The sequence below is a fragment of the Phaethon aethereus genome, assembly GCF_964289735.1.
Source record: "Phaethon aethereus genome assembly, chromosome: 20".
NCBI lineage: Eukaryota > Metazoa > Chordata > Aves > Phaethontiformes > Phaethontidae > Phaethon > Phaethon aethereus.
In genome coordinates, this window is record NC_138596.1 from 3,172,383 (window position 1) to 3,188,214 (window position 15,832).

Sequence of the window (15,832 nt, forward strand, 5' to 3'; positions counted from 1 at the left end):
TGCTCACCCTCATTCATCTCTATCAGATCTTCTTGGGAGGCTTTTGCACTTTGCACTTTGCTTTTTGCATTTTTGCACTTTGCTTTTTCATGATGGCCATCAGCTTTAGGAAGCATGGCTCACTGCTGAGGATGGTGGAGTTCAGGACCAGCTGCAGAAAGGCAGCACAAGGGATTATTATAAGAGTTGAAGGACTGGAAAGTGGCACTGGAAACTAAACCTGCAAGTCATGGGCCCTCAGTGCTAATCCAGCTTTGGCATGGATGAAGTCTGTGACCATCTGCTTTGCTTCTAGTTTGCTTGTTTCTTACCTTTTTGACTCCTTAAGCTATGACCAAGTCGCTAGCAATTAGCTCACCAGGCCCTGTAAATGTGGCTGAAGGCAAGCAAGGGTTAGACGTTTAGCTTCTTAAAACCAGATGCTTACAGAGGTGCCACAGATCTGGCATGCGACACTGGCAGAATCTTAAGTCATGGGTTGGTTTTCCAAGGTCTTAAGGGTAATCATCGCTCTGGTTTTTGTTGTGGCATTTAACTCAATGGAAGCCTGCAAGAATTGCTGTAAATAAGATTTATTATTATGATTATTATTGTTGTTGTTATTGTTATTATTAACAACAGCAACAACCCACCAGTTCTGTGTTGCTGCACATGGTAAAAGCATGTGCTCAGTCTCCAGTGACTCACCCCAAGGGAGAGCAGGCAAGTCCACTGTCCACTTTCATCCCTCCTTAGTGCTCTGCGGGGCAGAGGACAGGTCTGTATTCCTCTGGCCGTGCCTCCTGAGAAATGCACTGCCTGGGCAAATGGCCCCATCAGCTTTCCTCTGGCTGTCCTCGGGGAGCTTGCTGGAGCGGCTCCGTGGCCGAGGACCCTGCCTGGTGTTCGGTCACATCTTGGGCTGAAGCTGCAGGAGGAAACAGAAGCTGAGCGTGTGTCCAGGGTCGCTCACAGCCCCGTGCCACCAAGTCCTTGTGCTGGAGCTACACCCTGCCCAGCACGGGGTTCTGCAGGGCAGGCGGGGCTCAGGTCGCGGACGGAGTGCCTTAGTCTTTGCTTTCACTGAAATAGGATGGAAAAAAAGTAAAAAAATAAAATCACTTCGTGCCTTATTTCTGGTTAACCTTATGAGCCAAATTTGTAATCTCATGGATTTTTTTTTAAATGAAGCTCCTCTTTTTAAAGAAGTAGTCTGCGGTGACACTGCACTCCTCTGGCTACCGACCGTGTGGCTTCAGCTCTTCCACTGCCTTGCGCGGGGCTGATGTCCTGCTCGTTGCTGTCTGGGACATCCCACCTCTCCGCTTCTTCCTGTGGCCCCAGCTTTAGCTCCTACTGATGCAGGAGTTCCCTGCCACGTTCTGACTTCATGCGGCTCCCATCAGAGCCCGGAGGAGTCTGCCAGCCTCCTGCGTGACTGCTAGGCAAACCCACTGATGAAAGCCATCTGAGAGATGTTTTCTTACCTTCGCGCGCTGTAAATACACCATCCTCCTCCATTTCATTGATGAGATGAAACAAAGATAAGAGTAAATGGCAAAAACCCCCAAACTTCCCTCCTTTCCCCTAAGGTCCCTCTTCCTACAGCGGTGTTTCCACAGAAATATCTCGCAGCAGCACACTAAGCTAAAAAACTCAGCCAGGAGGAACGAAATGCGAGAGGTGTCCTTTGCAAGCCAAAGGCAATTAGATTTGGTAAATGCAACATGAGACAAGGGAATTATTTACGGTTGTGTAGAGGATTCAGTCCAGGGAGTAGCTCTAGCTTGCTTCAAATGAAGACAGTGAAAGAAAGAGGGTAAGTTTGGTTGTGAGACCTGGTGGTCCCTGCAGGTCAGCAGGCTGCTGGAGATGTTATTTAAGGTCAAAGCAGACATTAATTTTGCTATTCAAGGCGGGGAAACGCTCCCAACTTTACAGCCTTCGTCAATAATTCGCTGCGGTTGGAATCGATCCAATTGTCAGTTTTTGCATGTTTTGGCGATGCTTGCCTCATTGGTTTAACCTAAATTTTAACCTGTGGTAGATTTATAATTGTGAGTTGGTACGTTGCTTAATGCAAAACGAGCAGAAAGAGAAAACAGATCACTTTGTGGGTGGCTTTCCCCTCTGCCTATTCGCCAGAGCATTTTCCTTTGCCTTTCCAAAAGTTTCTCTGCTTTTTTTTTCCCCCCCTCTTTTTGATGAAAAGATATTCTGGGGGAAACTACCTTGTAAAATTAAAAAGTTTTTGTGGGTTTTTTTTTTTGCTTTGTTTGTTTGTTGATATATTTCCCAATTCTTTCTCATTCTCTCATTTCATTTCTTACATGTTCAGGGCTCTCAGTTGTAAGCTTCTTCCTCTGACAAAGAATGTGAGTCATTTTCTGGCTTCTTGGCAGTGGCAAAAGTATGCATAAAGCTAACAAATACTCCTCCACGCTGTAATACATTTTGCTTTGGGATTTGCAATGTTTGTTCATTGTTATTCGGTATGAACTGGATGGTGTGGTACCAAAATACAGACATACCTTGAGGTTATTAAATCCACTGTAATTATAAATTTTATTTCTCTGTGGCATGTTAGGTGCTTCTGTGCAGTGGTCTGAAAATGTTTATTAAAAGCAAGCCATTAACTAGGGTTCAGGATCTAATGTTGAACTCTAGGTTAAATACAGGTTAATCCACCTAGAACAATAATCCTGATGAGACATTGTGATACACTGAGTCGGGTATTTTTCATGGGAGACTTTAGTTTTAGACTAAAGCTTCTGGTTATAAGATAAGGGAATTTAAATGAAAAATATTTGTGGGGGAGGCATTTTGAAACATCAACGTTGGAAAGGAAATATATTTATTTAGAAATTACAGGAGTTTTTGTTTCACCTTTTTCAAAGAAAAAAAAGTCTTGGGTGGCTGTCTTTATTCAGTGAACTTCTGTATTTTTAGTTTTCATCCCACTTCAAGCTAGAAAAAGCAAAGGTCAGAAATTGCCCTGGGGTGGAAGTTCTGTTTCGAGTGTGGTAGACCAGGACTTTAAGGTCACAAGACTCTCAGTGTTCCCATCGTTAAACTTGCTTAGAAAAAAACTCTTACTTTGTAAGAATTCAACCTGTCATTCCCTCCTTGCTTAAACAGTTTTGCACGTTTGAAGGTTAAACATTTCAAAGCTGTGAGGACTTTCACTAGAGGAGTAAATACAGAAAGAAGTCTATATTTTAGATATTTTTCCCCTATATTTTTCAAAGTTGGGTTTGGAAGAGGACAAGCAAACTCCGTAAGATGTACCGCATGGAGATTGCGCAGTACTTTTAGAGACGTGGAACGGACGTAGGATTCCTGAACACCAGCTCAGTGAGGTTTTCAGTGCTTATGGGTGAACATCACGTTTTCCCAAGCCTCAAACTCTGAAATGTCAGGTTTGAACTAAAGCAACACAGGGCCAGCTCTGAGCACGTTGAGGAGATTCAGAGGTAATTTCCCAGGGGAAAAATAATTTAAAAAAAAGCTGTTCTGTGACTCTGGCTGCAGAATTCACCGGGACCCAGCTGTTTCTGCCACCAGAGGTGGGAAACCAGGATCCGACCGCAGCTCCCGGCAGGTCCCTCCCGGCACGGCTCCGCTGCTCTCAGCTTCCCAGCACTCTGCCCAGGCGAGCGAGCGATCCCAGCAGCCGTCCCGCCACGTGGGTTTTCCAGAGCCTCCTGCTTTCCGGTTGATGGGAAATTGTAGGATCCGGGCTTTTCGCCTGTTCTGTGAGTCAGTTACGTGGGAAGAGGAGTCAAAGGCTCCTCGTGGGCTGCGCCACGAAAGGCTGGTGCAGTTGCTAACCACTTGTTTTGAAGTCGCTCGCCTCGAGGAACTGAAAGCAAAACCCCAACAAACATACCAAGACGAAACCCCCAGTTTGTTCAGGGACACTGCTCTTGAAGGAGAAGCATGAACTCAGCTTCAACTCCTGGTTTTGCTCCACGTTTATTTTGTAGAGTGGCAGCAGCTTTAATCTCTCTGCTCTTCTGCTCCCCGCTCCTGCCCACCGGGGCGCCCATTTCTTTTCCCCCACCCATTTCCATGCGTTTCTGTGCTGTGCTTAACTTCATCTCTCCTCCTTCTTTGCCATGGTCAACACATTCCTTTGCGTAGCTGTCCTGGCTCCAACTTTAACAAGCAAGTCCTTAATTTTGCTTAAGTTTAGGGAAGGGAGGGTGTTTGAAAGGAAGCACTGGGGTCCTGGGTAAGAGGTCTTGGTGATGTCTACAGAGCTCAGACCTTGGGGTAACTGCAGGGAGTCTGTCTGTCTGTGCATAGGAGTTGGACAAACAGGGCTCCAAAGTTTTCATGTCCTTGTTTTTGGGAGTTTTCTCAGCACGCTTTGTTTACTTAGTGACTCTGAGTCAAACCCCAAACATCCTAGGGATGCTTGCCTTGAAATATTTAATCCTTTAAAAAAAAAAAACCAACTACTTGAGGACAAAATTGATAGCAAGGAGCTGCTCAAGGCTTATATAGAAACCTCTGTGCTTGAACACCTGGTCAGTTTAGGCTTAAATCAGACAGAAAATGAGAATCCTCCCCACACCCTCATGTCTCTTACAGCATGACCAGTGCTCTGCTGAGCCTGTCAGTCACCTGCCACTTTTTGCGTGTCATTTTTACCGTCGAGGCTCAGCAGTGTTCTCCTCAGAGCAGTGTTCAGTGGACAGACCTTCTCTGCTGGTCCGTTTGGCATCTCCCCCAGCTGCCGGTGGTGCAGCGGTCGGGGCGGATGCTGAAGTGCGGGGGGCTGTTCGCATGGGCTAGAGCCACCGGTCGTGCTGCTGTGCCGCCAGCCCTCCAGCAGCCATCCCGGCTCTGCTCACTGCGTTAGACAGTCTGTTCTGATGCAAATCTTCCCCAAAATAGACCTTCAGTCCAACACCCAAAATTCCCAAAAGTGTAACAACCTTAATAACGTACTGAATGCATGCAGGAGTTATGGCTCTGTCAGGCATTGTTCAAGTAGTTTCTATTTTAAGGGAGATTGGGCAAATAAAAGAAGATCACCAAGGAAAAAGTACTTCAGACACTTAATCCTGAAGTTTTCTATATTAAAAAAAAAAAAAATTACTTGGAAAATTCAGAGCATAGTTTGCATAAAACTCCCAGGGGACAGGAGGTGAGTCTGTCCTGCCACAAGCCCCAGCCCTGAAGTCAGGCTCCTCTATGACTATTTTCCCTCTCCTCTCTCTGATGGTGCTCCAAGGAGGCAAATGCTTTCTTCTGGCCGTGGCGTATCAGGAGCAGAGATGCTGCCGGCGCTCCTGTTGCAGGGGCTGCTCTCCTGGGAGCAAGAGCATGATGTTTATGAGCAAACACCATTGAACACAGGTTTTTCCGTTTGGTTTGGCAGACCGCAGAAGTTGGGGTGCTAATGCAGCTCTTTTCCCAGATCTCTTGAGTGCAGAAGTGGCCAAGTCTCCCCTTGCCTCAAAATATTTACAGGAGGTGATCTTTTGCCACATGACAGCGTTTCCTGTCCCATAAGCTGTGTCTAATTAATGGGTCCAAGGGTGTAACCCGGTCATGCCTTGAGATCATACCCAGGTGAAGTCCAGCTAGGAATAAATACTGTCTCGAAACCACCGTGGTTTCCTCGGATGGGGTATCTGGATGCTCAGGACAGACAGCCGGAGTTTGCATTTCCCACTGAGCGGGGTGAAGGGCAACTATGGGCTGATGTGAAGTTGTCCTCATCAGTGTGAAAACTCCTCTGATGGTATGAGGTCCGAGAGAAGATCGGGGCTTCTCTCTGCGCGACGGCCATGCAGGCGCCGGTGGCCTGTCCCATCTGGGTGCAGGCAGCTGATACGCCGTCTCTTGTAATACTCGTAGGAAAGTTATTTAGGGGACTTCCCGCGGCTTTATTGAACAGACCCTGGTAGTTACTCACTGGCACACATCTCTCCTGCTTGGTACGACAGTTGGTGAAGGTGGTTCGTGCCAGGAGTTTTCTCCTTGGAAGGCCCTGCCATGGCACAGCAACGTGCAACGTGCAACGTGGTCTGGTGTCTCCTTGGCTCTGTGCTATCCCCAACTCAGCCCCAGGGGCCGGTGATGGAAAGTCAGGAGGAAATATGGATTGCTAAAAGTAAATCAAGCCACTTTGCTAGATGATAAATGCTTCTAAAAAGTTCACTTGCGTCACAACAAATCTCGAAGTTGGGGAAGCTATTTGTTTTTCTAGGAAACCACAAGCGGGATTTATTGCTGCCCTGTGACTCCAGAGGTTTTGGGGGAGGCTGGGGGAAATGCCGGGGAAGCTCTGACCTCTGAAAGGCTCGCCTTCCCCACGGGCTCCACGTGCCCCCCACCTGAAAGCTCCTGAGTGGTGCTGCTCCCCGTTAACTCAAGCTGGCCTGAGGACGCTGCAGCCAGCCGGCACGCTGATGGCTTCCTTGCTGGTGACTCTCCAGAGTAAGACCATAAATTGCTGTCCTAATTAGAGACTTTTGCCCTGCACAGATGATAAGTCCAGGAACAAAGATGGATGAGAGTAATCAAGGACTGGATCAATAACTTTAATCCTAGAGCAGAGACAGCCCATATTAACTCAAAGTAAAACCCTCTAGACTGAGAATTTAGTAGCGAGAAAAAATTGCTTTTGAAAATTCATTTGTTTTCTTCTTTTTTTTTTTTTCCCCTCTAACACAATGTTTCCAGCAGAGGATGGATTCCTTCCTCTAGAGAGAAACATTGCCGACATTGTCTCCGGTTTCCCTGTGGAGACAGCCAAAAACTGGGCAGGAGCACGGGGAGGTGCATGGCAGCTTTCCTGAGTGCAATGCATGTTTTCCAGTGACCACAGGCCGTCCCAAGGGTGTTGTGCATGGCGCAGAGCCAGCTGGTCCCAGTCCCGTCCTGGTACCTGGGAGCTGCGCTGGCGATTTCCCACTCCGTGCCTCCACAGGTGTTTCCACTGACTGACTATCAGGGAACCCAAGTGAAGGTCCAGGTGCCGTGTCGGCTCTGGAGGAGACTGGGCTCGGTTTTCCTGGGCTCCTTCCCTTACTTGCTCCTGCTTCTCGCTCAAGCGATGCTTTTGGGTGGCTCGCGGCGGGGGTGCGCAGCCCGTGCTGCGGAGCAGGGTGACAGCAGCGTCCACCGCTGACACAGCCTGCGTAGGAGGGGGGACGCGGCGCAGAGTCTGCGAGATCGGCTGCACGGGCGGGGGCTCTCGCTGTCCCCTGACCAACACCCCCCCCCGGCAGGGGAAGAGGTTAGGGGACAAGTGGGGGACCTTGGAAGACCTATCTGATTCCCTTTTCTTTCCCCACCACAAATTTCCTGTGTCACTCCAGACAAATCATTTAATGTCTCTGTGGTTCCCCATTTGCAAAAACGGACTTTCCCTATCTCATAGGAATGATGGATAAATATGCCAATGAGCCTCGGGTACTCCCTGATGCAGACCGACTGAATCCAGTTAAATCAGTACCTCCTCTGACTAAACAGCCAGAAAAGGTCCTGATTTTCTGGGAATATATCAGTTTTTCCTAAGAAAACAAGTAATATTTTGGGTGACTTCATCAGAGCACACGGTAGTGTTTGGAGGTCGTTCTTGATAACTAATTCCGTTTGTCACGTATAGGACGTTGTAGTTTGGCTGTATTATAGGGTGCTGCTTTAGGTCCTTGAATATATAAAGGGAAGGCTGTAAAGACAGAAAAAACGGAGAGTAAATTACAAGTAGTATGTTCTCTGATCTAAGTAGTAAATATTCTCGTTGAGGGCCCAGAGCTCACTTGTGAAGGGAGAGGCTTTTGACATCTGTGGATGGGAATCAGGGCATCGGTTGCAGGGAGGGTGCAGAAGTCTAGTGGCAGGTTCTTCACCACATCCAAATCAGAGCAAATGTACAGGCAGAAATTACAGGAATGGGAACCTGCCCGTGGCTTGGAGGCTGGGCTCATGCAGCAGCAGAGAGGGATCCTAGACATCTCAGAAGACTATGGAAAGCACCAAGGCAGTGCTTAAGCATTTTGGTGTGGTTTTGTCAACGGTTGTATTTTCCTGAAAAGGAGGGTGCAGTGCAGAGAGACCCAGGCAGAGCCTGTGTTAAATTGGGAAAGTCCTCCTGGGGCCATGACACATGCAGGTGGGCTGACAGGGTGGCTAACACCTGCTTTAGTCAAGAAGATGTTAATGAGAGCTAATTGCCTTCATTAGCCTTGCCTTGCTCTGCTCCTGCAGGTGTGTGCATTGGAGAGGAAGGTGAAAGGAGGAGTGGGAAAGGAAGGTGGTTTTGTTGGGGGTGGGTTGTTGTACGGCAGGAGAGGGGTTTGCAGTAGGTGCTTTGGTGTGTAGTGGGACTCAGGTGTCTGGATGTGCTGATCCCTGAAGGTATGGAGGGAAACTGAGGCATAATGTATCATTTAGGGTGGTTGTAAGGGGAGAGCTGAGGGAGCCTAACTGCTTATGGTCATATTTACTTTGCTTTTTTTTTTTAGCTGTTTAGTCAGTTCTGGCTCCTGTAAGTACCCAAGTTACAAACCGTTCAAGTAACGCAACAGTTCAGAGTAATGCTTATGTGGTGACTCTGCGTTGAGATGATAGTGCTTTGCTGCTTCAGCTGAAGACTTTCGCTGGTCCATACCCACATAAGTCATCAATAGCGATGACTACAGAGTAAGCAAGGAGATGTCGTTCTACTCTCTGAGCCTATTGGCGTGATTTCTGAAATCCCTCCTAAAGCCTAGCTCTGTGGGAAGGCTGAGCTGTGGCAGACCGCGGCTTTCTGCCACGCTGCTCCCGAATCCCTGGAGCACGGCTCTCAAAGAACTGCAGGGTGGGCTCCCAGCTCCTCCTGGCTCTGTGACTGCCTGTCCCAAACTGAGCAGGGGAAAAAAGGAAAGAAAATAAGACATTTTTAGTTTTGCTGAAGAGACAGATGGGAAAGCCCACAAAGGGGAAAATAATGACAAGCCAGCAATGCCCTGGCTGATCTCTATTTTCCTTCTGTCTCACAGCTCAGAGATTAATGACATATAAAGAATAGGGGGATGGAAGTGTAAAAAAAAATAACATTTGCTCAGTGGTATTTTTCTATCAAAGTCTGGAAGCTAGCTGACACTATCACTTGCTCATGACCTCTTTGACTAAAGATGTCCTAGTAGGCCCTTTGACACAAGGTGCTCTGCTCACTGGGGGATGACCTCACACGGTGCAGTAAGCCAACCAGTCTGTGGGTTATAAGCACCCATGCTAATTCCTGTGGCTCCAGAACTGGTCTGGTAGCCAAGAAGACTCGCAGGTTGGACACTGTATCCCTGTGGGAGGGAGAGAGGGTGTGACTGTGGCTTCTGATGAGGTTTCTTTCATGTGGTACAGGTCGCTGAATGAAAAACAACTGGAAACATGAATGTTGACACCCAATTGTCATGTTCCAAAACTTTGGCCAGAAAGGAGAACCTGTCCCAGACTAGACTGGTCTTGTGTCTCCTGTGCTCCAGATGAGTGCTGCAGCCCCAGACTCAAGGGCTGTTCTCATCTTCAGGTTGAAACAGGTAAGAGTGCTTTTTTGCAGTGGGCAGAGAATTTAAGGCATCTGCCACAGGAAACTGAAGGAACAAATAATACCGACTTGTTTAGAAAGTGATTAGTCTGTTCATGGACGTGTTATTCACAAGTTCAGTACTGAAGGGAATGTGCCCCCGGAAATCATTGCAATGGATGGTGGATGCATGGATGGAAAAGGACAGGAGGGAAATGAAACACCCCCATGTTCTCCCTAAAGAGCATCTTCTGCAACTGTTGTTGTGAACTGGCCTCAATGAAGAATTGGTCTGATATTTTAGGGTGTTCCCTATGTCTTGAAGGGTCTTCGGTCTTTGCTTTATTGGGAGAATGCTCTGTCTGCTGGGTCACTGCCTGGCAGCATGGCTTGTATCAATCCCAAAAGGCCTATTGGGAAGCATGGTCTATGTCTGGACTGCTTGGCAAAGGGAGACATGGTGCACCCAGTACACCCTTTGGGAGCGTGGGCAGAGCACCCTATGGTTCCTGCCTGCTTGCTTGGCATGTGCTTCCTTCCCCTGGAGACCAGGGGAGAGGTGAGACGGGGCTGGGAAATGGTTCATTCCTTGGTCTTACTCTGACGTGTGCTTTCCAGTACTCACCAGTTGTCTGTAGACTTAGCAATGCTCTTGGCTCCTGCAGTTCCTGTCATGTAGAAAGTGCCAGCTCAGAACAATCACTTTCTAGTGGCAAGACCCTTGCAGGAAGGGTCGGAGGCTCTGAGAGGCTGTCTGGAGTGTGGTTAGGCCTTTCAGGAAGGGACCCTTGTGCCAGAGGAACCTGCATGTGAGGATCCTCTCTGTCCACAAAGATGTCAGAAACAAACCTTGGTTTTGAGTGGAGAAACTTTTTCCAAGAATTTCCATTGAAGCTGCTGTCTCCTCACAGTGACCTCTTATTTTGCCAAAGCAATGTTTTTGGAGATGAATCCTGAGCTGAATGCACTGCCCACTGCCAGTACTATACTGGTACTAGACTAAAATATTCCTGGTTGGTTTTGTCTCTGAATGGCAAAGAGTTGCTTACCCATGACTTGGGAAAGCCACTGAGGATGAGATATTCCCATATGCCGCAGTAGTGATTCCTGAGGCCAATAAAGGCTATCAGAGCCCTTCAGAGAGCCCCAGGAGAGTGAGGCGTGAGTTGAAGTTGTTAGTCTTCTGCTGATTTCTAAGCTGTGTTAACATAAACCTGAATGAATGAGCCTGGGTTCGGTTCCACCAAATCTGACATTAGACAGCCCTTGATGTAAAATGAAGGTAAAATAGTCTAATTTGTATCCTCTGCTGCATAAGGAAAGATGTCCTCTGTGGGAGCAGAGGGACCTTGGGAACCTTTGGAGTTGGGGGATGCAGTCCCTTCTGAAGGGGTAGTAGAGAGAGCAGAGGCTACTTTGAGGGGCCAGAGCCCCAACACAGGAAGTTCTCAGCTTCTTAGCCCACCAGAAGATGGGCATAAACCCATTAATTATGAAATCAAGGCATTTAGCTCGAGCATGTGAAGTTTTGTGTCCTGGCAAGGTACATGCTTAAAGGAAGGGTGAAGAAATGACATAGCTCAGAACCACTGGGCTTGGGGTGGACCAGGATCCTGCTGGGTGTCCCCGTTCGCTTGCTCTGGGTGTGTGGTGATCTGACTTGGGTTAGAGAAAATACAGGAAAATAGAGTGCAGCGGGAAGCAGTCCTTGCTGCCTGCCTGGAGGGTACTGGTGGCACTGCTCTCACAGCTGACTCACTGCAGCCATGCTCATGGCGTGCATGCCTTCCTCTGGGATTTTCCAGAAAGTGTAGAGCAGGTGCTGGTGCAGCAAGGTGGTTTGCCTTCTCACTTAGGAAATCTACCCTGTGATGAAAGTAAAACTTTTCTGGGAAGAAATGACATGAAATTTCCTTGTGGCAACTGTGGAACCACTCTTTACCCAACATGGTTGCCCTAAAAATAGTGAGGCTTTGCTCAGCTATGTCTTGGGAGGCTTCCACAAGAATAAATAAAGTGAAACCTCTTTAAAATTGCTGCAATTACAACCCGAAAACATGACTCCATGGAGCCCTGCTGAGGCAAGAAAATACTCCCATAGTAAGCTATGCTTGCCAAAAGGATGGTTTGTGGTTATGCACTTGACTTTGAATGGGTGCATAAATGCCTTCTTGAAATTGGGGTTGTAATTGAGAAGTTGGGGTAAGGAATAGCAGATTTGCTCAACCGAACATGCCTAATGACTGAGCATCAAAATCTGTTTTATAACTGTAGAGGGTCAGTAATAATGTGGTATGCAGGAGATCAGTCCTATGCTTTTAGTCTGAGAATTAGCTGCAGCCTGTGAGTAAAGAAAAGTCCCTTTTCGATCCTCCTATCTCACCTCCTCTGTTAAAGAAGTATAAAGGGATGGTCTCTGAAGGTAAATTAATGAGATGCCACCACGCATAAGGTAGCGGTAGCAGAGCCCTAGGGACTGTCTAGTTTCAGTGCAATTAGGGATTTGTACACAGAAACTGGAGTTTTCAACATGCTGTAATATCTTTCCTACCTTCTCACCAGATAATTCAGTAGCAAAGAGGTACAGTCCCACTGCTATAGCAAAAAGTTGTTTCATATCTCCTTGTTTTCGTTCTAGAGATTCCCCTGATTTACATACAGATGTCCCACTTCCTTTTCTGCAAAAAGTGAAGTCATCTTGCTAAAGGGCTGCTAACCTCTCCGTGAAGGGCGTAATTCTTCATCCTTTGCTTTCAGGCAGTGATGAAAGAAGGGAAGTGTAGTGAGCAAACATCTATTTTCTGTGATTTTGCAGATAACCGTGCCCTGGCAGCTGTTGGCTTGAGAGATCTCCTTTGCTTCGGTCTCTGCAGGCAGAAATGTGCCTCTACATCCTGTCTGCAAAGATTGACTCAAAACTCGGGAGATGTTGGTGTGCCTTTACAGCCAGCAACTGGCTGGACCACCAGCAGGGAATGACGAACTTCTTCCCCTCTTGGCGTGTAGGATGGTGCTCTCGTATTTAACCAAGCGGTTTATTCTCATCAAATTAAGGGGGGCAGGGAAGGGGGAAAGCTGGACTCTTTGCTGTCACGCCGGTTGGTGAAGGAGAACCTTCAGGTGGGCTCTGATTCTGGGAAATGCTGAGCTGCCTTTTCTGGGAGCCGCAGACGGAGCTGCCCACCCCCGCAGGCACGCGTCCAGCTCGGGAGCAAAGCTCAGGGTGTGATTCCTACTTAACCTCAGCTGTGCTGCAACGTTTCTGAGCTCTCTGGAGTTAAGAGAGAAAGGGAGATGGCCCCTGAGAGGGCCGCCCCCTCTCTGCTAGACTTGGGAGGAAGCCAGGCTAGTACTTGACGGAGGTCGGAGCCACCCCTGTACCACGAGCAAAATTCATTACCATAGAAAACGGAATTAGTTTTTCCCTTCGGCATTTTTTACACAATTAGCAATTGATGGGGCTGATCAAATGGATCCTCTTGTGAGACTTAGGAATTTAGTTAATCCACGTGAAGTCTTATTTTCTGAATCATAAATGCTGTTCTGCTCAGACGTTCTGAAATTCTAAAGAAATCTCAAAACACAGTGGGGTTTTAGTAAATAATCTTACTATTGTTGAGCAGAAGGCAATTAAATGGTAGTTTTTCATTCCAAAGAAAAGTACGTTGTCTTTAGAATGCACTAATTTTTTTTTTTTAATTATTGTATTTTGGGGAGGGGATGTTGTCAGTGAGTTAGGCACCCTTAAAATTGAAGACGAGATTCAGCTAGTTCTGTCTAGAGAGAAAAAAAGTTTTATCTGTCTGGAATTGAGAATTACAGTCCCAGTACTCAGTCATATGTCACTGGACCAAAATTCTCTAATTAAAGACCTTAAAACAAAAGCTCATGAAAATGTCTGAAACTTGTCCTCAGGTGAATAGGGCTGAATTTCATTGTTTTTGAAATGTTAGGATCAGTAATTTTCTGCGTGAGTATTCTGTATGTGATTAATAGCTTAGATACAAGCACCCTACACGTCTGAGGAAACACGTGTAACACGCAATACACAGCACACTTAAAGCACTTTGGCATGGCTAAATGTCTGCCCTTCCCAATCGTAAATATGAGCACCTGGTGGATGCTTACTAGAGTAAAGAAAGACTCAGGAATAAGTACGAATCAAATAAAATGCTTTTATTTTTTGCTTTAAGACACAAAGCATGTTTTAAAGAACTTTTTATAAACGTCATTAACAGAAGGTGTCAAAGCTATTTTCTAGAAGAGCTGTTAAGTATAATAGATCTAAACTTTATACCACGATTTTTACAGTTTCTCTTACATAAAATTAAGATGTCTATATGTACAGTACCAATAAATATGCAGCAAACATTTTCAGTGCCTTTTTGACGTTTTAATGTAAAACTCTACAATCAATGAAAGAACATAGCTTGATTTGTGTAAGAACGAGAGCATCTGGAAAGCTAGTTTGGTTCATAATTCAGCAGAAACCCCAAACACTCCTGACTTATGGTGCTTAATAAATCAGGTTATAACTTCTCAGGCAATGTCTTTCATGCCGTTCCAAAGGATTTAGCAATAATACTTACAAGGCAAAATGAATTTGGAACTGTCACTGTTGGCAAACTTGGCTCCTGTTTCTGCATTTTTGAAGAGATTCATACCTAGCTTTGGCACCAGGTTTCAAAAAGATTCTGAACAGGGGAGTCCTCATTTCCTTTGAGAACCTGTCTGACAGATGCTGAGTGTGTGAGAAAATACGGCCCATATTCAGCCGCCTGTCTGCGAGTTGGGATTGTTATAGCGTAGGGCCTTCCTGTGGGCGTGGATCGCTTTCACTCCATCTCAGCTTGTGCTCCATCCTGCAAGGCGCTTAGGAGACAAAGCCTTTGTGCCCTGCCAGAGTGAACTCGAGGCTCTTCCCGAGAGCGGGACGTAGTAACTGTGACACTGAACTTGTCTCCAGCTTGGAAAAGGGGTCTCATGAAAGAGTGAAGTTGGCAAGTGGCCAACTGTGGTTGGGCATCTTGGCCAACAGATGAGAGCTGAGAATGTTAACCTCTCATGGGTAGCGTCCTACTCTTCAAAGTGAATTTCATGGAGTAACAACTTTATTGTATGAAAGTGACATTTTCCCTTCCCTGGAGATACATGGCCACGTATATATTTGTTAAGACCAAACCCTACAGGGATTCTGCCCAGGCAGTAGCTGGGCGGCTTTATCCAGGTGCCTGAGAAAGTGAGTGCAGTGCTATTACCACTTTCACCAAGTGCTGCTACCGTCTTACTTGCACTTAGCTAGAAAAATACTATCTATCTATCTATCTATCTATCTATCTATCTATCTATCTATCTATCTATCTATCTATCTATCTAATTTCCTTCTGCAGCCCTGGGAGAGCAGCATCTCTTCTATCCCCACCTTCCCTAACACGCACAGCCTTTCAGAAATGTACACCTCTTCCTCCATCTTGCTAGAGAGGGAGCCTAGAAATTTATTAAGAATAGACACCTTCTGTATGATTAAAGGTAGGCAAAACAAAGCACAATACTCGGGTGGAGGGACTATATGTGCCAGTGTATTTAGGCCATAAAGAAGATGTTAACTCAAGCTATTACCTGATATGTGCAAAGCAGAGTTAAATGGCAATAAAACAAGTGAATTCTGCTTAGTTCAAGTTAAAACAGAAAATAATAATAATAATAATTAAAAAAATAAAATTTGCTTTTGCTATTCTTTGAAACATGAGGTAGCTATTAGATTTAAAGTAAACATCTTTTTGGTGTTATAGAAGAAAGTGATCTTATTCCTACTGTCTAATTCACCCTTGGCTGATCTACAGAGGCTGCCACCCACAAGCTAAAAGAACATCTCGGGTATTTGCAAGTGGATGGAAACCAGGATAAACATATGTCCTCCACCAGAGTTTTCAAGTGAAAACCTTCCTTGATTCAGAGTCCTTAACCAGAAACCTCTTCTGCAAAAATTTAAATACTCTGAGTTCAAGCCAGGAACACAACAGAAATGGTAGAAATACAAAATAATATGCCCAATAGGAGAATGTTTCTCAAGTCTGCTAGTGCAAAGAAAGAATTTACATTCTTGGCAGTAAAGGAATTGAAGATAACACCACCCAAGATAAGAAATACATATCCAGTGGGTGCTGCTGTTATGCCGAAGGTGTAAGGACAGCAAAGCTCAAGCTAGAAGAGGGCTAAGGGTGCCCAGAGCTCTGCTGCCTTCAAACAAGACTTTGACCCCCATTATCAAATTTCCTAGCTGGGTTGTGCCTGGCAGCCAGGAGCTGAGCAATTGGAAACACT